This window comes from Poromitra crassiceps, assembly GCF_964638095.1.
Source record: "Poromitra crassiceps genome assembly, contig: HAP1_SCAFFOLD_162, whole genome shotgun sequence".
NCBI lineage: Eukaryota > Metazoa > Chordata > Actinopteri > Beryciformes > Melamphaidae > Poromitra > Poromitra crassiceps.
Window position 1 is genome coordinate 396925 of NW_028152209.1, and position 24390 is coordinate 421314.

The following is a 24390-nucleotide window of genomic DNA, read 5'->3' on the forward strand; positions in this document are numbered from 1 at the left end:
CCGCACTGAGTCAATGCGGTCTTAGGCTCTCTGGTGTCAACACTGTCTGATTTTGGATTTTTTTTTTTTTTTCCAAAATCAGACCTGACACCAGAGAGGCTGAATACCGCACTGAGTCAATGCGGTCTTAGCCTCTCTGGTCTCAACACTCTGTCTGATTTTTTTTTTTTTTTTTTTTTTTCCAAAATCAGACTTGACACCAGAGAAGCTGAATACCGCACTGAGTCAATGCGGTCTTAGCCTCTCTGGTGTCAACACTCTGTCTGATTTTGGATTTTTTTTTTTTTTTTTTTCCAAAATCAGACTTGAAACCAGAGAGGCTGAATACCGCACTGAGTCAATGCGGTCTTAGCCTCTCTGGTCTCAACACTCTGTCTGATTTTGGATTTTTTTTTTTTTTTCCAAAATCAGACTTGACACCAGAGAGGCTGAATACCGCACTGACTCAATGCGGTCTTAGCCTCTCTGGTGTCAACACTCTGTCTGATTTTGGATTTTTTTTTTTTTTCTAAAATCAGACTTGACACCAGAGAGGCTGAATACCGCACTGAGTCAATGCGGTCTTAGCCTCTCTGGTGTCAACACTCTGTCTGATTTTGGATTTTTTTTTTTTTTTTCCAAAATCAGACTTGACACCAGAGAGGCTGAATACCGCACTGAGTCAATGCGGTCTTAGCCTCTCTGGTCTCAACACTCTGTCTGATTTTGGATTTTTTTTTTTTTTTCCCAAAATCAGACTTGACACCAGAGAGGCTGAATACCGCACTGAGTCAATGCGGTCTTAGCCTCTCTGGTCTCAACACTCTGTCTGATTTTGGATTTTTTTTTTTTTTTTTCCAAAATCAGACTTGACAACAGAGAGGCTGAATACCGCACTGAGTCAATGCAGTCTTAGCCTCTCTGGTGTCAACACTCTGTCTGATTTTGGATTTTTTTTTTTTTTCCAAAATCAGACTTGACACCAGAGAGGCTGAATACCGCACTGAGTCAATGCGGTCTTAGGCTCTCTGGTGTCAACACTGTCTGATTTTGGATTTTTTTTTTTTTTTCCAAAATCAGACCTGACACCAGAGAGGCTGAATACCGCACTGAGTCAATGCGGTCTTAGCCTCTCTGGTCTCAACACTCTGTCTGATTTTTTTTTTTTTTTTTTTTTTTCCAAAATCAGACTTGACACCAGAGAAGCTGAATACCGCACTGAGTCAATGCGGTCTTAGCCTCTCTGGTGTCAACACTCTGTCTGATTTTGGATTTTTTTTTTTTTTTTTTTCCAAAATCAGACTTGAAACCAGAGAGGCTGAATACCGCACTGAGTCAATGCGGTCTTAGCCTCTCTGGTCTCAACACTCTGTCTGATTTTGGATTTTTTTTTTTTTTTTCCAAAATCAGACTTGACACCAGAGAGGCTGAATACCGCACTGACTCAATGCGGTCTTAGCCTCTCTGGTGTCAACACTCTGTCTGATTTTGGATTTTTTTTTTTTTTCTAAAATCAGACTTGACACCAGAGAGGCTGAATACCGCACTGAGTCAATGCGGTCTTAGCCTCTCTGGTGTCAACACTCTGTCTGATTTTGGATTTTTTTTTTTTTTTCCAAAATCAGACTTGACACCAGAGAGGCTGAATACCGCACTGAGTCAATGCGGTCTTAGCCTCTCTGGTCTCAACACTCTGTCTGATTTTGGATTTTTTTTTTTTTTTCCCAAAATCAGACTTGACACCAGAGAGGCTGAATACCGCACTGAGTCAATGCGGTCTTAGCCTCTCTGGTCTCAACACTCTGTCTGATTTTGGATTTTTTTTTTTTTTTTTCCAAAATCAGACTTGACACCAGAGAGGCTGAATACCGCACTGAGTCAATGCGGTCTTAGCCTCTCTGGTGTCAACACTCTGTCTGATTTTGGATTTTTTTTTTTTTTCCAAAATCAGACTTGACACCAGAGAGGCTGAATACCGCACTGAGTCAATGCGGTCTTAGCCTCTCTGGTGTCAACACTCTGTCTGATTTTGGATTTTTTTTTTTTTTTTTTCCAAAATCAGACTTGACACCAGAGAGGCTGAATACCGCACTGAGTCAATGCGGTCTTAGCCTCTCTGGTCTCAACACTCTGTCTGATTTTTTTTTTTTTTTTTTTTTTTCCAAAATCAGACTTGACACCAGAGAAGCTGAATACCGCACTGAGTCAATGCGGTCTTAGCCTCTCTGGTGTCAACACTGTCTGATTTTGGATTTTTTTTTTTTTTTTTTCCAAAATCAGACTTGACACCAGAGAGGCTGAATACCGCACTGAGTCAATGCGGTCTTAGCCTCTCTGGTCTCAACACTCTGTCTGATTTTGGATTTTTTTTTTTTTTTCCCAAAATCAGACTTGACACCAGAGAGGCTGAATACCGCACTGAGTCAATGCGGTCTTAGCCTCTCTGGTCTCAACACTCTGTCTGATTTTGGATTTTTTTTTTTTTTTTCCAAAATCAGACTTGACACCAGAGAGGCTGAATACCGCACTGAGTCAATGCGGTCTTAGCCTCTCTGGTGTCAACACTCTGTCTGATTTTGGATTTTTTTTTTTTTTCCAAAATCAGACTTGACACCAGAGAGGCTGAATACCGCACTGAGTCAATGCGGTCTTAGCCTCTCTGGTGTCAACACTCTGTCTGATTTTGGATTTTTTTTTTTTTTCCAAAATCAGACTTGACACCAGAGAGGCTGAATACCGCACTGAGTCAATGCGGTCTTAGCCTCTCTGGTCTCAACACTCTGTCTGATTTTGGATTTTTTTTTATTTTTTTTCCAAAATCAGACTTGACACCAGAGAGGCTGAATACCGCACTGACTCAATGCGGTCTTAGCCTCTCTGGTGTCAACACTCTGTCTGATTTTGGATTTTTTTTTTTTTTTCTAAAATCAGACTTGACACCAGAGAGGCTGAATACCGCACTGAGTCAATGCGGTCTTAGCCTCTCTGGTCTCAACACTCTGTCTGATTTTGGATTTTTTTTTTTTTTTTCCAAAATCAGACTTGACACCAGAGAAGCTGAATACCGCACTGAGTCAATGCGGTCTTAGCCTCTCTGGTGTCAACACTCTGTCTGATTTTGGATTTTTTTTTTTTTTCCAAAATCAGACTTGACACCAGAGAGGCTGAATACCGCACTGAGTCAATGCGGTCTTAGCCTCTCTGGTGTCAACACTCTGTCTGATTTTGGATTTTTTTTTTTTTCCAAAATCAGACTTGACACCAGAGAGGCTGAATACCGCACTGAGTCAATGCGGTCTTAGCCTCTCTGGTCTCAACACTCTGTCTGATTTTGGATTTTTTTTTATTTTTTTTCCAAAATCAGACTTGACACCAGAGAGGCTGAATACCGCACTGACTCAATGCGGTCTTAGCCTCTCTGGTGTCAACACTCTGTCTGATTTTGGATTTTTTTTTTTTTTTTTCCAAAATCAGACTTGACACCAGAGAGGCTGAATACCGCACTGAGTCAATGCGGTCTTAGCCTCTCTGGTGTCAACACTCTGTCTGATTTTGGATTTTTTTTTTTTTTCCAAAATCAGACTTGACACCAGAGAGGCTGAATACCGCACTGAGTCAATGCGGTCTTAGCCTCTCTGGTGTCAACACTCTGTCTGATTTTGGATTTTTTTTTTTTTTCAAAAATCAGACTTGACACCAGAGAGGCTGAATACCGCACTAAGTCAATGCGGTCTTAGCCTCTCTAGTGTCAACACTCTGTCTGATTTTGGATTTTTTTTTTTTTTTCCAAAACCAGACTTGACACCAGAGAGGCTGAATACCGCACTGAGTCAATGCGGTCTTAGCCTCTCTGGTGTCAACACTCTGTCTGATTTTGGATTTTTTTTTTTTTTTTTCCAAAATCAGACTTGACACCAGAGAGGCTGAATACCGCACTGAGTCAATGCGGTCTTAGCCTCTCTGGTCTCAACACTCTGTCTGATTTTGGATTTTTTTTTTTTTTTTCCAAAATCAGACTTGACACCAGAGAGGCTGAATACCGCACTGAGTCAATGCGGTCTTAGCCTCTCTGGTCTCAACACTCTGTCTGATTTTGGATTTTTTTTTTTTTTTTTCCAAAATCAGACTTGACACCAGAGAGGCTGAATACCACACTGACTCAATGCGGTCTTAGCCTCTCTGGTGTCAACACTCTGTCTGATTTTGGATTTTTTTTTTTTTTCCAAAGTCAGACTTGACACCAGAGAGGCTGAATACCGCACTGAGTCAATGCGGTCTTAGCCTCTCTGGTCTCAACACTCTGTCTGATTTTGGATTTTTTTTTTTTTTTTTCCAAAATCAGACTTGACACCAGAGAGGCTGAATACCGCACTGAGTCAATGCGGTCTTAGCCTCTCTGGTGTCAACACTCTGTCTGATTTTGGATTTTTTTTTTTTTTTCAAAGTCAGACTTGACACCAGAGAGGCTGAATACCGCACTGAGTCAATGCGGTCTTAGCCTCTCTGGTCTCAACACTCTGTCTGATTTTGGATTTTTTTTTTTTTTTTCAAAAATCAGACTTGACACCAGAGAGGCTGAATACCGCACTGAGTCAATGCGGTCTTAGCCTCTCTGGTGTCAACACTCTGTCTGATTTTGGATTTTTTTTTTTTTTCCAAAATCAGACTTGACACCAGAGAGGCTGAATACCGCACTGAGTCAATGCGGTCTTAGCCTCTCTGGTCTCAACACTCTGTCTGATTTTGGATTTTTTTTTTTTTTTCCCAAAATCAGACTTGACACCAGAGAGGCTGAATACCGCACTGAGTCAATGCGGTCTTAGCCTCTCTGGTCTCAACACTCTGTCTGATTTTGGATTTTTTTTTTTTTTTCCAAAATCAGACTTGACACCAGAGAGGCTGAATACCGCACTGAGTCAATGCGGTCTTAGCCTCTCTGGTGTCAACACTGTCTGATTTTGGATTTTTTTTTTTTTTTCCAAAATCAGACTTGACACCAGAGAGGCTGAATACCGCACTGAGTCAATGCAGTCTTAGCCTCTCTGGTCTCAACACTCTGTCTGATTTTGGATTTTTTTTTTTTTTTTCCAAAATCAGACTTGACACCAGAGAGGCTGAATACCGCACTGAGTCAATGCGGTCTTAGCCTCTCTGGTGTCAACACTGTCTGATTTTGGATTTTTTTTTTTTTTTCCAAAATCAGACTTGACACCAGAGAGGCTGAATACCGCACTGAGTCAATGCAGTCTTAGCCTCTCTGGTCTCAACACTCTGTCTGATTTTGGTTTTTTTTTTTTTTTTTCCAAAATCAGACTTGACACCAGAGAAGCTGAATACCGCACTATGTCAATGCGGTCTTAGCCTCTCTGGTGTCAACACTCTGTCTGATTTTGGATTTTTTTTTTTTTTTTTTCCAAAATCAGACTTGAAACCAGAGAGGCTGAATACCGCACTGAGTCAATGCGGTCTTAGCCTCTCTGGTCTCAACACTCTGTCTGATTTTAGATTTTTTTTTTTTTTTCCAAAATCAGACTTGACACCAGAGAGGCTGAATACCGCACTGAGTCAATGCGGTCTTAGCCTCTCTGGTGTCAACACTCTGTCTGATTTTGGATTTTTTTTTTTTTTTCCAAAATCAGACTTGACACCAGAGAGGCTGAATACCGCACTGAGTCAATGCGGTCTTAGCCTCTCTGGTCTCAACACTCTGTCTGATTTTGGTTGTTTTTTTTTTTTTTCCAAAATCAGACTTGACACCAGAGAAGCTGAATACCGCACTGAGTCAATGCGGTCTTAGCCTCTCTGGTGTCAACACTCTGTCTGATTTTGGATTTTTTTTTTTTTTTTTTCCAAAATCAGACTTGAAACCAGAGAGGCTGAATACCGCACTGAGTCAATGCGGTCTTAGCCTCTCTGGTCTCAACACTCTGTCTGATTTTGGATTTTTTTTTTTTTTTCCAAAATCAGACTTGACACCAGAGAGGCTGAATACCGCACTGACTCAATGCGGTCTTAGCCTCTCTGGTGTCAACACTCTGTCTGATTTTGGATTTTTTTTTTTTTTCTAAAATCAGACTTGACACCAGAGAGGCTGAATACCGCACTGAGTCAATGCGGTCTTAGCCTCTCTGGTGTCAACACTCTGTCTGATTTTGGATTTTTTTTTTTTTTTTCCAAAATCAGACTTGACACCAGAGAGGCTGAATACCGCACTGAGTCAATGCGGTCTTAGCCTCTCTGGTCTCAACACTCTGTCTGATTTTGGATTTTTTTTTTTTTTTCCCAAAATCAGACTTGACACCAGAGAGGCTGAATACCGCACTGAGTCAATGCGGTCTTAGCCTCTCTGGTCTCAACACTCTGTCTGATTTTGGATTTTTTTTTTTTTTTTTCCAAAATCAGACTTGACACCAGAGAGGCTGAATACCGCACTGAGTCAATGCGGTCTTAGCCTCTCTGGTGTCAACACTCTGTCTGATTTTGGATTTTTTTTTTTTTTTCCAAAATCAGACTTGACACCAGAGAGGCTGAATACCGCACTGACTCAATGCGGTCTTAGCCTCTCTGGTGTCAACACTCTGTCTGATTTTGGATTTTTTTTTTTTTTCTAAAATCAGACTTGACACCAGAGAGGCTGAATACCGCACTGAGTCAATGCGGTCTTAGCCTCTCTGGTGTCAACACTCTGTCTGATTTTGGATTTTTTTTTTTTTTTTCCAAAATCAGACTTGACACCAGAGAGGCTGAATACCGCACTGAGTCAATGCGGTCTTAGCCTCTCTGGTCTCAACACTCTGTCTGATTTTGGATTTTTTTTTTTTTTTCCCAAAATCAGACTTGACACCAGAGAGGCTGAATACCGCACTGAGTCAATGCGGTCTTAGCCTCTCTGGTCTCAACACTCTGTCTGATTTTGGATTTTTTTTTTTTTTTTTCCAAAATCAGACTTGACACCAGAGAGGCTGAATACCGCACTGAGTCAATGCGGTCTTAGCCTCTCTGGTGTCAACACTCTGTCTGATTTTGGATTTTTTTTTTTTTTCCAAAATCAGACTTGACACCAGAGAGGCTGAATACCGCACTGAGTCAATGCGGTCTTAGCCTCTCTGGTGTCAACACTCTGTCTGATTTTGGATTTTTTTTTTTTTTTTTTCCAAAATCAGACTTGACACCAGAGAGGCTGAATACCGCACTGAGTCAATGCGGTCTTAGCCTCTCTGGTCTCAACACTCTGTCTGATTTTTTTTTTTTTTTTTTTTTTTCCAAAATCAGACTTGACACCAGAGAAGCTGAATACCGCACTGAGTCAATGCGGTCTTAGCCTCTCTGGTGTCAACACTGTCTGATTTTGGATTTTTTTTTTTTTTTTTTCCAAAATCAGACTTGACACCAGAGAGGCTGAATACCGCACTGAGTCAATGCGGTCTTAGCCTCTCTGGTCTCAACACTCTGTCTGATTTTGGATTTTTTTTTTTTTTCCCCAAAATCAGACTTGACACCAGAGAGGCTGAATACCGCACTGAGTCAATGCGGTCTTAGCCTCTCTGGTCTCAACACTCTGTCTGATTTTGGATTTTTTTTTTTTTTTTCCAAAATCAGACTTGACACCAGAGAGGCTGAATACCGCACTGAGTCAATGCGGTCTTAGCCTCTCTGGTGTCAACACTCTGTCTGATTTTGGATTTTTTTTTTTTTCCAAAATCAGACTTGACACCAGAGAGGCTGAATACCGCACTGAGTCAATGCGGTCTTAGCCTCTCTGGTCTCAACACTCTGTCTGATTTTGGATTTTTTTTTATTTTTTTTCCAAAATCAGACTTGACACCAGAGAGGCTGAATACCGCACTGACTCAATGCGGTCTTAGCCTCTCTGGTGTCAACACTCTGTCTGATTTTGGATTTTTTTTTTTTTTTCTAAAATCAGACTTGACACCAGAGAGGCTGAATACCGCACTGAGTCAATGCGGTCTTAGCCTCTCTGGTCTCAACACTCTGTCTGATTTTGGATTTTTTTTTTTTTTTTCCAAAATCAGACTTGACACCAGAGAAGCTGAATACCGCACTGAGTCAATGCGGTCTTAGCCTCTCTGGTGTCAACACTCTGTCTGATTTTGGATTTTTTTTTTTTTTTCCAAAATCAGACTTGACACCAGAGAGGCTGAATACCGCACTGAGTCAATGCGGTCTTAGCCTCTCTGGTGTCAACACTCTGTCTGATTTTGGATTTTTTTTTTTTTCCAAAATCAGACTTGACACCAGAGAGGCTGAATACCGCACTGAGTCAATGCGGTCTTAGCCTCTCTGGTCTCAACACTCTGTCTGATTTTGGATTTTTTTTTATTTTTTTTCCAAAATCAGACTTGACACCAGAGAGGCTGAATACCGCACTGACTCAATGCGGTCTTAGCCTCTCTGGTGTCAACACTCTGTCTGATTTTGGATTTTTTTTTTTCTTTTTCCAAAATCAGACTTGACACCAGAGAGGCTGAATACCGCACTGAGTCAATGCGGTCTTAGCCTCTCTGGTGTCAACACTCTGTCTGATTTTGGATTTTTTTTTTTTTTCCAAAATCAGACTTGACACCAGAGAGGCTGAATACCGCACTGAGTCAATGCGGTCTTAGCCTCTCTGGTGTCAACACTCTGTCTGATTTTGGATTTTTTTTTTTTTTCAAAAATCAGACTTGACACCAGAGAGGCTGAATACCGCACTAAGTCAATGCGGTCTTAGCCTCTCTAGTGTCAACACTCTGTCTGATTTTTGATTTTTTTTTTTTTTTCCAAAACCAGACTTGACACCAGAGAGGCTGAATACCGCACTGAGTCAATGCGGTCTTAGCCTCTCTGGTGTCAACACTCTGTCTGATTTTGGATTTTTTTTTTTTTTTTTCCAAAATCAGACTTGACACCAGAGAGGCTGAATACCGCACTGAGTCAATGCGGTCTTAGCCTCTCTGGTCTCAACACTCTGTCTGATTTTGGATTTTTTTTTTTTTTTTCCAAAATCAGACTTGACACCAGAGAGGCTGAATACCGCACTGAGTCAATGCGGTCTTAGCCTCTCTGGTCTCAACACTCTGTCTGATTTTGGATTTTTTTTTTTTTTTTCCAAAATCAGACTTGACACCAGAGAGGCTGAATACCACACTGACTCAATGCGGTCTTAGCCTCTCTGGTGTCAACACTCTATCTGATTTTGGATTTTTTTTTTTTTTTCTAAAATCAGACTTGACACCAGAGAGGCTGAATACCGCACTGAGTCAATGCGGTCTTAGCCTCTCTGGTGTCAACACTCTGTCTGATTTTGGATTTTTTTTTTTTTTCCAAAGTCAGACTTGACACCAGAGAGGCTGAATACCGCACTGAGTCAATGCGGTCTTAGCCTCTCTGGTCTCAACACTCTGTCTGATTTTGGATTTTTTTTTTTTTTTTTCCAAAATCAGACTTGACACCAGAGAGGCTGAATACCGCACTGAGTCAATGCGGTCTTAGCCTCTCTGGTGTCAACACTCTGTCTGATTTTGGATTTTTTTTTTTTTTTCAAAGTCAGACTTGACACCAGAGAGGCTGAATACCGCACTGAGTCAATGCGGTCTTAGCCTCTCTGGTCTCAACACTCTGTCTGATTTTGGATTTTTTTTTTTTTTTTCCAAAATCAGACTTGACACCAGAGAGGCTGAATACCGCACTGAGTCAATGCGGTCTTAGCCTCTCTGGTGTCAACACTCTGTCTGATTTTGGATTTTTTTTTTTTTTCCAAAATCAGACTTGACACCAGAGAGGCTGAATACCGCACTGAGTCAATGCGGTCTTAGCCTCTCTGGTCTCAACACTCTGTCTGATTTTGGATTTTTTTTTTTTTTTCCCAAAATCAGACTTGACACCAGAGAGGCTGAATACCGCACTGAGTCAATGCGGTCTTAGCCTCTCTGGTCTCAACACTCTGTCTGATTTTTGATTTTTTTTTTTTTTTCCAAAATCAGACTTGACACCAGAGAGGCTGAATACCGCACTGAGTCAATGCGGTCTTAGCCTCTCTGGTGTCAACACTCTGTCTGATTTTGGATTTTTTTTTTTTTTCCAAAATCAGACTTGACACCAGAGAGGCTGAATACCGCACTGAGTCAATGCGGTCTTAGCCTCTCTGGTGTCAACACTCTGTCTGATTTTGGATTTTTTTTTTTTTTTTCCAAAATCAGACTTGACACCAGAGAGGCTGAATACCGCACTGAGTCAATGCGGTCTTAGCCTCTCTGGTGTCAACACTGTCTGATTTTGGATTTTTTTTTTTTTTTCCAAAATCAGACTTGACACCAGAGAGGCTGAATACCGCACTGAGTCAATGCAGTCTTAGCCTCTCTGGTCTCAACACTCTGTCTGATTTTGGGTTTTTTTTTTTTTTTTCCAAAATCAGACTTGACACCAGAGAAGCTGAATACCGCACTGAGTCAATGCGGTCTTAGCCTCTCTGGTGTCAACACTCTGTCTGATTTTGGATTTTTTTTTTTTTTTTTTTCCAAAATCAGACTTGAAACCAGAGAGGCTGAATACCGCACTGAGTCAATGCGGTCTTAGCCTCTCTGGTCTCAACACTCTGTCTGATTTTAGATTTTTTTTTTTTTTTCCAAAATCAGACTTGACACCAGAGAGGCTGAATACCGCACTGAGTCAATGCGGTCTTAGCCTCTCTGGTGTCAACACTCTGTCTGATTTTGGATTTTTTTTTTTTTTTTTCCAAAATCAGACTTGACACCAGAGAGGCTGAATACCGCACTGAGTCAATGCGGTCTTAGCCTCTCTGGTGTCAACACTGTCTGATTTTGGATTTTTTTTTTTTTTTTCCAAAATCAGACTTGACACCAGAGAGGCTGAATACCGCACTGAGTCAATGCGGTCTTAGCCTCTCTGGTCTCAACACTCTGTCTGATTTTGGTTGTTTTTTTTTTTTTTCCAAAATCAGACTTGACACCAGAGAAGCTGAATACCGCACTGAGTCAATGCGGTCTTAGCCTCTCTGGTGTCAACACTCTGTCTGATTTTGGATTTTTTTTTTTTTTTTTTTCCAAAATCAGACTTGAAACCAGAGAGGCTGAATACCGCACTGAGTCAATGCGGTCTTAGCCTCTCTGGTCTCAACACTCTGTCTGATTTTGGATTTTTTTTTTTTTTTCCAAAATCAGACTTGACACCAGAGAGGCTGAATACCGCACTGAGTCAATGCGGTCTTAGCCTCTCTGGTGTCAACACTCTGTCTGATTTTGGATTTTTTATTTTTTTTTTCCAAAATCAGACTTGACACCAGAGAGGCTGAATACCGCACTGAGTCAATGCGGTCTTAGCCTCTCTGGTCTCAACACTCTGTCTGATTTTGGATTTTTTTTTTTTTTTTCCAAAATCAGACTTGACACCAGAGAGGCTGAATACCGCACTGAGTCAATGCGGTCTTAGCCTCTCTGGTCTCAACACTCTGTCTGATTTTGGATTTTTTTTTTTTTTTTCCAAAATCAGACTTGACACCAGAGAGGCTGAATACCGCACTGAGTCAATGCGGTCTTAGCCTCTCTGGTGTCAACACTCTGTCTGATTTTGGATTTTTTTTTTTTTTTTTCCAAAATCAGACTTGACACCAGAGAGGCTGAGTACCGCACTGAGTCAATGCGGTCTTAGCCTCTCTGGTCTCAACACTCTGTCTGATTTTGGATTTTTTTTTTTTTTTTCCAAAATCAGACTTGACACCAGAGAGGCTGAATACCGCACTGAGTCAATGCGGTCTTAGCCTCTCTGGTCTCAACACTCTGTCTGATTTTGGATTTTTTTTTTTTTTTTTCCAAAATCAGACTTGACACCAGAGAGGCTGAATACCGCACTGACTCAATGCGGTCTTAGCCTCTCTGGTGTCAACACTCTGTCTGATTTTGGATTTTTTTTTTTTTTCTAAAATCAGACTTGACACCAGAGAGGCTGAATACCGCACTGAGTCAATGCGGTCTTAGCCTCTCTGGTGTCAACACTCTGTCTGATTTTGGATTTTTTTTTTTTTTTCAAAGTCAGACTTGACACCAGAGAGGCTGAATACCGCACTGAGTCAATGCGGTCTTAGCCTCTCTGGTCTCAACACTCTGTCTGATTTTGGATTTTTTTTTTTTTTTTTCCAAAATCAGACTTGACACCAGAGAGGCTGAATACCGCACTGAGTCAATGCGGTCTTAGCCTCTCTGGTGTCAACACTCTGTCTGATTTTTGATTTTTTTTTTTTTTTCAAAGTCAGACTTGACACCAGAGAGGCTGAATACCGCACTGAGTCAATGCGGTCTTAGCCTCTCTGGTCTCAACACTCTGTCTGATTTTGGATTTTTTTTTTTTTTTTTCCAAAATCAGACTTGACACCAGAGAGGCTGAATACCGCACTGAGTCAATGCGGTCTTAGCCTCTCTGGTGTCAACACTCTGTCTGATTTTGGATTTTTTTTTTTTTCCAAAATCAGACTTGACACCAGAGAGGCTGAATACCGCACTGAGTCAATGCGGTCTTAGCCTCTCTGGTCTCAACACTCTGTCTGATTTTGGATTTTTTTTTTTTTTTTCCCAAAATCAGACTTGACACCAGAGAGGCTGAATACCGCACTGAGTCAATGCGGTCTTAGCCTCTCTGGTCTCAACACTCTGTCTGATTTTGGATTTTTTTTTTTTTTTCCAAAATCAGACTTGACACCAGAGAGGCTGAATACCGCACTGAGTCAATGCGGTCTTAGCCTCTCTGGTGTCAACACTCTGTCTGATTTTGGATTTTTTTTTTTTTTCCAAAATCAGACTTGACACCAGAGAGGCTGGATACCGCACTGAGTCAATGCGGTCTTAGCCTCTCTGGTGTCAACACTCTGTCTGATTTTGGATTTTTTTTTTTTTTTCCAAAATCAGACTTGACACCAGAGAGGCTGAATACCGCACTGAGTCAATGCGGTCTTAGCCTCTCTGGTGTCAACACTGTCTGATTTTGGATTTTTTTTTTTTTTTTCCAAAATCAGACTTGACACCAGAGAGGCTGAATACCGCACTGAGTCAATGCGGTCTTAGCCTCTCTGGTCTCAACACTCTGTCTGATTTTGGTTGTTTTTTTTTTTTTTTCCAAAATCAGACTTGACACCAGAGAAGCTGAATACCGCACTGAGTCAATGCGGTCTTAGCCTCTCTGGTGTCAACACTCTGTCTGATTTTGGATTTTTTTTTATTTTTTTTTCCAAAATCAGACTTGAAACCAGAGAGGCTGAATACCGCACTGAGTCAATGCGGTCTTAGCCTCTCTGGTCTCAACACTCTGTCTGATTTTGGATTTTTTTTTTTTTTTCCAAAATCAGACTTGACACCAGAGAGGCTGAATACTGCACTGAGTCAATGCGGTCTTAGCCTCTCTGGTGTCAACACTCTGTCTGATTTTGGATTTTTTTTTTTTTTTTTCCAAAATCAGACTTGACACCAGAGAGGCTGAATACCGCACTGAGTCAATGCGGTCTTAGCCTCTCTGGTCTCAACACTCTGTCTGATTTTGGATTTTTTTTTTTTTTTTCCAAAATCAGACTTGACACCAGAGAGGCTGAATACCGCACTGAGTCAATGCGGTCTTAGCCTCTCTGGTCTCAACACTCTGTCTGATTTTGGATTTTTTTTTTTTTTTTTCCAAAATCAGACTTGACACCAGAGAGGCTGAATACCGCACTGACTCAATGCGGTCTTAGCCTCTCTGGTGTCAACACTCTGTCTGATTTTGGATTTTTTTTTTTTTTCTAAAATCAGACTTGACACCAGAGAGGCTGAATACCGCACTGAGTCAATGCGGTCTTAGCCTCTCTGGGGTCAACACTCTGTCTGATTTTGGATTTTTTTTTTTTTCCAAAATCAGACTTGACACCAGAGAGGCTGAATACCGCACTGAGTCAATGCGGTCTTAGCCTCTCTGGTCTCAACACTCTGTCTGATTTTGGATTTTTTTTTTTTTTTTTCCAAAATCAGACTTGACACCAGAGAGGCTGAATACCGCACTGACTCAATGCGGTCTTAGCCTCTCTGGTGTCAACACTCTGTCTGATTTTGGATTTTTTTTTTTTCTTCTAAAATCAGACTTGACACCAGAGAGGCTGAATACCGCACTGAGTCAATGCGGTCTTAGCCTCTCTGGTGTCAACACTCTGTCTGATTTTGGATTTTTTTTTTTTTTTTTCCAAAATCAGACTTGACACCAGAGAGGCTGAATACCGCACTGAGTCAATGCGGTCTTAGCCTCTCTGGTGTCAACACTGTCTGATTTTGGATTTTTTTTTTTTTTTCCAAAATCAGACTTGACACCAGAGAGGCTGAATACCGCACTGAGTCAATGCGGTCTTAGCCTCTCTGGTCTCAACACTCTGTCTGATTTTGGTTGTTTTTTTTTTTTTTCCAAAATCAGACTTGACACCAGAGAAGCTGAATACCGCACTGAGTCAATGCGGTCTTAGCCTCTCTGGTGTCAACACTCTGTCTGATTTTGGATTTTTTTTTTTTTTTTTTCCAAAATCAGACTTGAAACCAGAGAGGCTGAATACCGCACTGAGTCAATGCGGTCTTAGCCTCTCTGGTCTCAACACTCTGTCTGATTTTGGATTTTTTTTTTTTTTTCCAAAATCAGACTTGACACCAGAGAGGCTGAATACCGCACTGAGTCAATGCGGTCTTAGCCTCTCTGGTGTCAACACTCTGTCTGATTTTGGATTTTTTTTTTTTTTTTTCCAAAATCAGACTTGACACCAGAGAGGCTGAATACCGCACTGAGTCAATGCGGTCTTAGCCTCTCTGGTCTCAACACTCTGTCTGATTTTGGATTTTTTTTTTTTTTTTCCAAAATCAGACTTGACACCAGAGAGGCTGAATACCGCACTGAGTCAATGCGGTCTTAGCCTCTCTGGTCTCAACACTCTGTCTGATTTTGGATTTTTTTTTTTTTTTTCCAAAATCAGACTTGACACCAGAGAGGCTGAATACCGCACTGACTCAATGCGGTCTTAGCCTCTCTGGTGTCAACACTCTGTCTGATTTTGGATTTTTTTTTTTTTTTTTCCAAAATCAGACTTGACACCAGAGAGGCTGAATACCGCACTGAGTCAATGCGGTCTTAGCCTCTCTGGTCTCAACACTCTGTCTGATTTTGGATTTTTTTTTTTTTTTTCCAAAATCAGACTTGACACCAGAGAGGCTGAATACCGCACTGAGTCAATGCGGTCTTAGCCTCTCTGGTCTCAACACTCTGTCTGATTTTGGATTTTTTTTTTTTTTTTTCCAAAATCAGACTTGACACCAGAGAGGCTGAATACCGCACTGACTCAATGCGGTCTTAGCCTCTCTGGTGTCAACACTCTGTCTGATTTTGGATTTTTTTTTTTTTTCTAAAATCAGACTTGACACCAGAGAGGCTGAATACCGCACTGAGTCAATGCGGTCTTAGCCTCTCTGGTGTCAACACTCTGTCTGATTTTGGATTTTTTTTTTTTTTTCAAAGTCAGACTTGACACCAGAGAGGCTGAATACCGCACTGAGTCAATGCGGTCTTAGCCTCTCTGGTCTCAACACTCTGTCTGATTTTGGATTTTTTTTTTTTTTTTTCCAAAATCAGACTTGACACCAGAGAGGCTGAATACCGCACTGAGTCAATGCGGTCTTAGCCTCTCTGGTGTCAACACTCTGTCTGATTTTGGATTTTTTTTTTTTTTCCAAAATCAGACTTGACACCAGAGAGGCTGAATACCGCACTGAGTCAATGCGGTCTTAGCCTCTCTGGTCTCAACACTCTGTCTGATTTTGGATTTTTTTTTTTTTTTCCCAAAATCAGACTTGACACCAGAGAGGCTGAATACCGCACTGAGTCAATGCGGTCTTAGCCTCTCTGGTCTCAACACTCTGTCTGATTTTGGATTTTTTTTTTTTTTTCCAAAATCAGACTTGACACCAGAGAGGCTGAATACCGCACTGAGTCAATGCGGTCTTAGCCTCTCTGGTGTCAACACTCTGTCTGATTTTGGATTTTTTTTTTTTTTCCAAAATCAGACTTGACACCAGAGAGGCTGAATACCGCACTGAGTCAATGCGGTCTTAGCCTCTCTGGTGTCAACACTCTGTCTGATTTTGGATTTTTTTTTTTTTTTTCCAAAATCAGACTTGACACCAGAGAGGCTGAATACCGCACTGAGTCAATGCGGTCTTAGCCTCTCTGGTGTCAACACTGTCTGATTTTGGATTTTTTTTTTTTTTCCAAAATCAGACTTGACACCAGAGAGGCTGAATACCGCACTGAGTCAATGCGGTCTTAGCCTCTCTGGTCTCAACACTCTGTCTGATTTTGGTTTTTTTTTTTTTTTTTCCAAAATCAGACTTGACACCAGAGAAGCTGAATACCGCACTGAGTCAATGCGGTCTTAGCCTCTCTGGTGTCAACACTGTCTGATTTTGGATTTTTTTTTTTTTTTTTTTCCAAAATCAGACTTGAAACCAGAGAGGCTGAATACCGCACTGAGTCAATGCGGTCTTAGCCTCTCTGGTCTCAACACTCTGTCTGATTTTGGATTTTTTTTTTTTTTTTCCAAAATCAGACTTGACACCAGAGAGGCTGAATACCGCACTGAGTCAATGCGGTCTTAGCCTCTCTGGTGTCAACACTCTGTCTGATTTTGGATTTTTTATTTTTTTTTTCCAAAATCAGACTTGACACCAGAGAGGCTGAATACCGCACTGAGTCAATGCGGTCTTAGCCTCTCTGGTCTCAACACTCTGTCTGATTTTGGATTTTTTTTTTTTTTTTCCAAAATCAGACTTGACACCAGAGAGGCTGAATACCGCACTGACTCAATGCGGTCTTAGCCTCTCTGGTGTCAACACTCTGTCTGATTTTGGATTTTTTTTTTTTTTTCTAAAATCAGACTTGACACCAGAGAGGCCGAATACCGCACTGAGTCAATGCGGTCTTAGCCTCTCTGGTGTCAACACTCTGTCTGATTTTGGATTTTTTTTTTTTCCAAAATCAGACTTGACACCAGAGAGGCTGAATACCGCACTGAGTCAATGCGGTCTTAGCCTCTCTGGTCTCAACACTCTGTCTGATTTTGGATTTTTTTTTTTTTTCTAAAATCAGACTTGACACCAGAGAGGCTGAATACCGCACTGAGTCAATGCGGTCTTAGCCTCTCTGGTGTCAACACTCTGTCTGATTTTGGATTTTTTTTTTTTTTTTTCCAAAATCAGACTTGACACCAGAGAGGCTGAATACCGCACTGAGTCAATGCGGTCTTAGCCTCTCTGGTGTCAACACTGTCTGATTTTGGATTTTTTTTTTTTTTTTCCAAAATCAGACTTGACACCAGAGAGGCTGAATACCGCACTGAGTCAATGCGGTCTTAGCCTCTCTGGTCTCAACACTCTGTCTGATTTTGGTTGTTTTTTTTTTTTTTCCAAAATCAGACTTGACACCAGAGAAGCTGAATACCGCACTGAGTCAATGCGGTCTTAGCCTCTCTGGTGTCAACACTCTGTCTGATTTTGGATTTTTTTTTTTTTTTTTTCCAAAATCAGACTTGAAACCAGAGAGGCTGAATACCGCACTGAGTCAATGCGGTCTTAGCCTCTCTGGTCTCAACACTCTGTCTGATTTTGGATTTTTTTTTTTTTTTCCAAAATCAGACTTGACACCAGAGAGGCTGAATACCGCACTGAGTCAATGCGGTCTTAGCCTCTCTGGTGTCAACACTCTGTCTGATTTTGGATTTTTTATTTTTTTTTTCCAAAATCAGACTTGACACCAGAGAGGCTGAATACCGCACTGAGTCAATGCGGTCTTAGCCTCTCTGGTCTCAACACTCTGTCTGATTTTGGATTTTTTTTTTTTTTTTCCAAAATCAGACTTGACACCAGAGAGGCTGAATACCGCACTGAGTCAATGCGGTCTTAGCCTCTCTGGTCTCAACACTCTGTCTGATTTTGGATTTTTTTTTTTTTTTTTCCAAAATCAGACTTGACACCAGAGAGGCTGAATACCGCACTGAGTCAATGCGGTCTTAGCCTCTCTGGTCTCAACACTCTGTCTGATTTTGGATTTTTTTTTTTTTTTTCCAAAATCAGACTTGACACCAGAGAGGCTGAATACCGCACTGAGTCAATGCGGTCTTAGCCTCTCTGGTCTCAACACTCTGTCTGATTTTGGATTTTTTTTTTTTTTCTAAAATCAGACTTGACACCAGAGAGGCTGAATACCGCACTGAGTCAATGCGGTCTTAGCCTCTCTGGTGTCAACACTCTGTCTGATTTTGGATTTTTTTTTTTTTTCCAAAGTCAGACTTGACACCAGAGAGGCTGAATACCGCACTGAGTCAATGCGGTCTTAGCCTCTCTGGTGTCAACACTCTGTCTGATTTTGGATTTTTTTTTTTTTTTCAAAATCAGACTTGACACCAGAGAGGCTGAATACCGCACTGAGTCAATGCGGTCTTAGCCTCTCTGGTCTCAACACTCTGTCTGATTTTGGATTTTTTTTTTTTTTTTTCCAAAATCAGACTTGACACCAGAGAGGCTGAATACCGCACTGAGTCAATGCGGTCTTAGCCTCTCTGGTGTCAACACTCTGTCTGATTTTGGATTTTTTTTTTTTTTCCAAAATCAGACTTGACACCAGAGAGGCTGAATACCGCACTGAGTCAATGCGGTCTTAGCCTCTCTGGTCTCAACACTCTGTCTGATTTTGGATTTTTTTTTTTTTTTCCCAAAATCAGACTTGACACCAGAGAGGCTGAATACCGCACTGAGTCAATGCGGTCTTAGCCTCTCTGGTCTCAACACTCTGTCTGATTTTGGATTTTTTTTTTTTTTTCCAAAATCAGACTTGACACCAGAGAGGCTGAATACCGCACTGAGTCAATGCGGTCTTAGCCTCTCTGGTGTCAACACTCTGTCTGATTTTGGATTTTTTTTTTTTTTTCCAAAATCAGACTTGACACCAGAGAGGCTGAATACCGCACTGAGTCAATGCGGTCTTAGCCTCTCTGGTGTCAACACTCTGTCTGATTTTGGATTTTTTTTTTTTTTTTCCAAAATCAGACTTGACACCAGAGAGGCTGAATACCGCACTGAGTCAATGCGGTCTTAGCCTCTCTGGTGTCAACACTGTCTGATTTTGGATTTTTTTTTTTTTTTCCAAAATCAGACTTGACACCAGAGAGGCTGAATACCGCACTGAGTCAATGCGGTCTTAGCCTCTCTGGTCTCAACACTCTGTCTGATTTTGGTTGTTTTTTTTTTTTTTCCAAAATCAGACTTGACACCAGAGAAGCTGAATACCGCACTGAGTCAATGCGGTCTTAGCCTCTCTGGTGTCAACACTCTGTCTGATTTTGGATTTTTTTTTTTTTTTTTTTCCAAAATCAGACTTGAAACCAGAGAGGCTGAATACCGCACTGAGTCAATGCGGTCTTAGCCTCTCTGGTCTCAACACTCTGTCTGATTTTGGATTTTTTTTTTTTTTTTTCCAAAATCAGACTTGACACCAGAGAGGCTGAATACCGCACTGACTCAATGCGGTCTTAGCCTCTCTGGTGTCAACACTCTGTCTGATTTTGGATTTTTTTTTTTTTTCTAAAATCAGACTTGACACCAGAGAGGCTGAATACCGCACTGAGTCAATGCGGTCTTAGCCTCTCTGGTGTCAACACTCTGTCTGATTTTGGATTTTTTTTTTTTTTCCAAAGTCAGACTTGACACCAGAGAGGCTGAATACCGCACTGAGTCAATGCGGTCTTAGCCTCTCTGGTCTCAACACTCTGTCTGATTTTGGATTTTTTTTTTTTTTTTTCCAAAATCAGACTTGACACCAGAGAGGCTGAATACTGCACTGAGTCAATGCGGTGTTAGCCTCTCTGGTGTCAACACTCTGTCTGATTTTGGATTTTTTTTTTTTTTTCAAAGTCAGACTTGACACCAGAGAGGCTGAATACCGCACTGAGTCAATGCGGTCTTAGCCTCTCTGGTCTCAACACTCTGTCTGATTTTGGATTTTTTTTTTTTTTTTTCCAAAATCAGACTTGACACCAGAGAGGCTGAATACCGCACTGAGTCAATGCGGTCTTAGCCTCTCTGGTGTCAACACTCTGTCTGATTTTGGATTTTTTTTTTTTTTCCAAAATCAGACTTGACACCAGAGAGGCTGAATACCGCACTGAGTCAATGCGGTCTTAGCCTCTCTGGTCTCAACACTCTGTCTGATTTTGGATTTTTTTTTTTTTTTCCCAAAATCAGACTTGACACCAGAGAGGCTGAATACCGCACTGAGTCAATGCGGTCTTAGCCTCTCTGGTCTCAACACTCTGTCTGATTTTGGATTTTTTTTTTTTTTTCCAAAATCAGACTTGACACCAGAGAGGCTGAATACCGCACTGAGTCAATGCGGTCTTAGCCTCTCTGGTGTCAACACTCTGTCTGATTTTGGATTTTTTTTTTTTTTTCCAAAATCAGACTTGACACCAGAGAGGCTGAATACCGCACTGAGTCAATGCGGTCTTAGCCTCTCTGGTGTCAACACTGTCTGATTTTGGATTTTTTTTTTTTTTTCCAAAATCAGACTTGACACCAGAGAGGCTGAATACCGCACTGAGTCAATGCGGTCTTAGCCTCTCTGGTCTCAACACTCTGTCTGATTTTGGTTGTTTTTTTGTTTTTTCCAAAATCAGACTTGACACCAGAGAAGCTGAATACCGCACTGAGTCAATGCGGTCTTAGCCTCTCTGGTGTCAACACTGTCTGATTTTGGATTTTTTTTTTTTTTTTTTTCCAAAATCAGACTTGAAACCAGAGAGGCTGAATACCGCACTGAGTCAATGCGGTCTTAGCCTCTCTGGTCTCAACACTCTGTCTGATTTTGGATTTTTTTTTTTTTTTCCAAAATCAGACTTGACACCAGAGAGGCTGAATACCGCACTGAGTCAATGCGGTCTTAGCCTCTCTGGTGTCAACACTCTGTCTGATTTTGGATTTTTTATTTTTTTTTTCCAAAATCAGACTTGACACCAGAGAGGCTGAATACCGCACTGAGTCAATGCGGTCTTAGCCTCTCTGGTCTCAACACTCTGTCTGATTTTGGATTTTTTTTTTTTTTTTTCCAAAATCAGACTTGACACCAGAGAGGCTGAATACCGCACTGAGTCAATGCGGTCTTAGCCTCTCTGGTCTCAACACTCTGTCTGATTTTGGATTTTTTTTTTTTTTTTTCCAAAATCAGACTTGACACCAGAGAGGCTGAATACCGCACTGACTCAATGCGGTCTTAGCCTCTCTGGTGTCAACACTCTGTCTGATTTTGGATTTTTTTTTTTTTTTCTAAAATCAGACTTGACACCAGAGAGGCTGAATACCGCACTGAGTCAATGCGGTCTTAGCCTCTCTGGTGTCAACACTCTGTCTGATTTTGGATTTTTTTTTTTCCAAAATCAGACTTGACACCAGAGAGGCTGAATACCGCACTGAGTCAATGCGGTCTTAGCCTCTCTGGTCTCAACACTCTGTCTGATTTTGGATTTTTTTTTTTTTTTTTCCAAAATCAGACTTGACACCAGAGAGGCTGAATACCGCACTGACTCAATGCGGTCTTAGCCTCTCTGGTGTCAACACTCTGTCTGATTTTGGATTTTTTTTTTTTTTCTAAAATCAGACTTGACACCAGAGAGGCTGAATACCGCACTGAGTCAATGCGGTCTTAGCCTCTCTGGTGTCAACACTCTGTCTGATTTTGGATTTTTTTTTTTTTTTTTCCAAAATCAGACTTGACACCAGAGAGGCTGAATACCGCACTGAGTCAATGCGGTCTTAGCCTCTCTGGTGTCAACACTGTCTGATTTTGGATTTTTTTTTTTTTTCCAAAATCAGACTTGACACCAGAGAGGCTGAATACCGCACTGAGTCAATGCGGTCTTAGCCTCTCTGGTCTCAACACTCTGTCTGATTTTTTTTTTTTTTTTTTTTTTTTCAAAATCAGACTTGACACCAGAGAAGCTGAATACCGCACTGAGTCAATGCGGTCTTAGCCTCTCTGGTGTCAACACTCTGTCTGATTTTAGATTTTTTTTTTTTTTTTTTTTTTTAAATCAGACTTGAAACCAGAGAGGCTGAATACCGCACTGAGTCAATGCGGTCTTAGCCTCTCTGGTCTCAACACTCTGTCTGATTTTGGATTTTTTTTTCCAAAATCAGACTTGACACCAGAGAGGCTGAATACCGCACTGAGTCAATGCGGTCTTAGCCTCTCTGGTGTCAACACTCTGTCTGATTTTGGATTTTTTTTTTTTTTTTTCCAAAATCAGACTTGACACCAGAGAGGCTGAATACCGCACTGAGTCAATGCGGTCTTAGCCTCTCTGGTGTCAACACTGTCTGATTTTGGATTTTTTTTTTTTTTCCAAAATCAGACTTGACACCAGAGAGGCTGAATACCGCACTGAGTCAATGCGGTCTTAGCCTCTCTGGTCTCAACACTCTGTCTGATTTTTTTTTTTTTTTTTTTTTTTCCAAAATCAGACTTGACACCAGAGAAGCTGAATACCGCACTGAGTCAATGCGGTCTTAGCCTCTCTGGTGTCAACACTCTGTCTGATTTTAGATTTTTTTTTTTTTTTCTTTCCAAAATCAGACTTGAAACCAGAGAGGCTGAATACCGCACTGAGTCAATGCGGTCTTAGCCTCTCTGGTCTCAACACTCTGTCTGATTTTGGATTTTGGATTTTTTTTCCAAAATCAGACTTGACACCAGAGAGGCTGAATACCGCACTGAGTCAATGCGGTCTTAGCCTCTCTGGTGTCAACACTCTGTCTGATTTTGGATTTTTTTTTTTTTTTTTCCAAAATCAGACTTGACACCAGAGAGGCTGAATACCGCACTGAGTCAATGCGGTCTTAGCCTCTCTGGTCTCAACACTCTGTCTGATTTTGGATTTTTTTTTTTTTTTTCCAAAATCAGACTTGACACCAGAGAGGCTGAATACCGCACTGAGTCAATGCGGTCTTAGCCTCTCTGGTCTCAACACTCTGTCTGATTTTGGATTTTTTTTTTTTTCCAAAATCAGACTTGACACCAGAGAGGCTGAATACCGCACTGAGTCAATGCGGTCTTAGCCTCTCTGGTCTCAACACTCTGTCTGATTTTGGATTTTTTTTTTTTTTTTTCCAAAATCAGACTTGACACCAGAGAGGCTGAATACCGCACTGACTCAATGCGGTCTTAGCCTCTCTGGTGTCAACACTCTGTCTGATTTTGGATTTTTTTTTTTTTTCTAAAATCAGACTTGACACCAGAGAGGCTGAATACCGCACTGAGTCAATGCGGTCTTAGCCTCTCTGGTGTCAACACTCTGTCTGATTTTGGATTTTTTTTTTTTTTCCAAAGTCAGACTTGACACCAGAGAGGCTGAATACCGCACTGAGTCAATGCGGTCTTAGCCTCTCTGGTCTCAACACTCTGTCTGATTTTGGATTTTTTTTTTTTTTTTTCGAAAATCAGACTTGACACCAGAGAGGCTGAATACCGCACTGAGTCAATGCGGTCTTAGCCTCTCTGGTGTCAACACTCTGTCTGATTTTGGATTTTTTTTTTTTTTTTCAAAGTCAGACTTGACACCAGAGAGGCTGAATACCGCACTGAGTCAATGCGGTCTTAGCCTCTCTGGTCTCAACACTCTGTCTGATTTTGGATTTTTTTTTTTTTTTTTCCAAAATCAGACTTGACACCAGAGAGGCTGAATACCGCACTGAGTCAATGCGGTCTTAGCCTCTCTGGTGTCAACACTCTGTCTGATTTTGGATTTTTTTTTTTTTCCAAAATCAGACTTGACACCAGAGAGGCTGAATACCGCACTGAGTCAATGCGGTCTTAGCCTCTCTGGTCTCAACACTCTGTCTGATTTTGGATTTTGGATTTTTTTTTCCCAAAATCAGACTTGACACCAGAGAGGCTGGATACCGCACTGAGTCAATGCGGTCTTAGCCTCTCTGGTCTCAACACTCTGTCTGATTTTGGATTTTTTTTTTTTTTTTCCAAAATCAGACTTGACACCAGAGAGGCTGAATACCGCACTGAGTCAATGCGGTCTTAGCCTCTCTGGTCTCAACACTCTGTCTGATTTTGGATTTTTTTTTTTTTTTCCCAAAATCAGACTTGACACCAGAGAGGCTGGATACCGCACTGAGTCAATGCGGTCTTAGCCTCTCTGGTCTCAACACTCTGTCTGATTTTGGATTTTTTTTTTTTTTTCCAAAATCAGACTTGACACCAGAGAGGCTGAATACCGCACTGAGTCAATGCGGTCTTAGCCTCTCTGGTGTCAACACTCTGTCTGATTTTGGATTTTTTATTTTTTTTCCA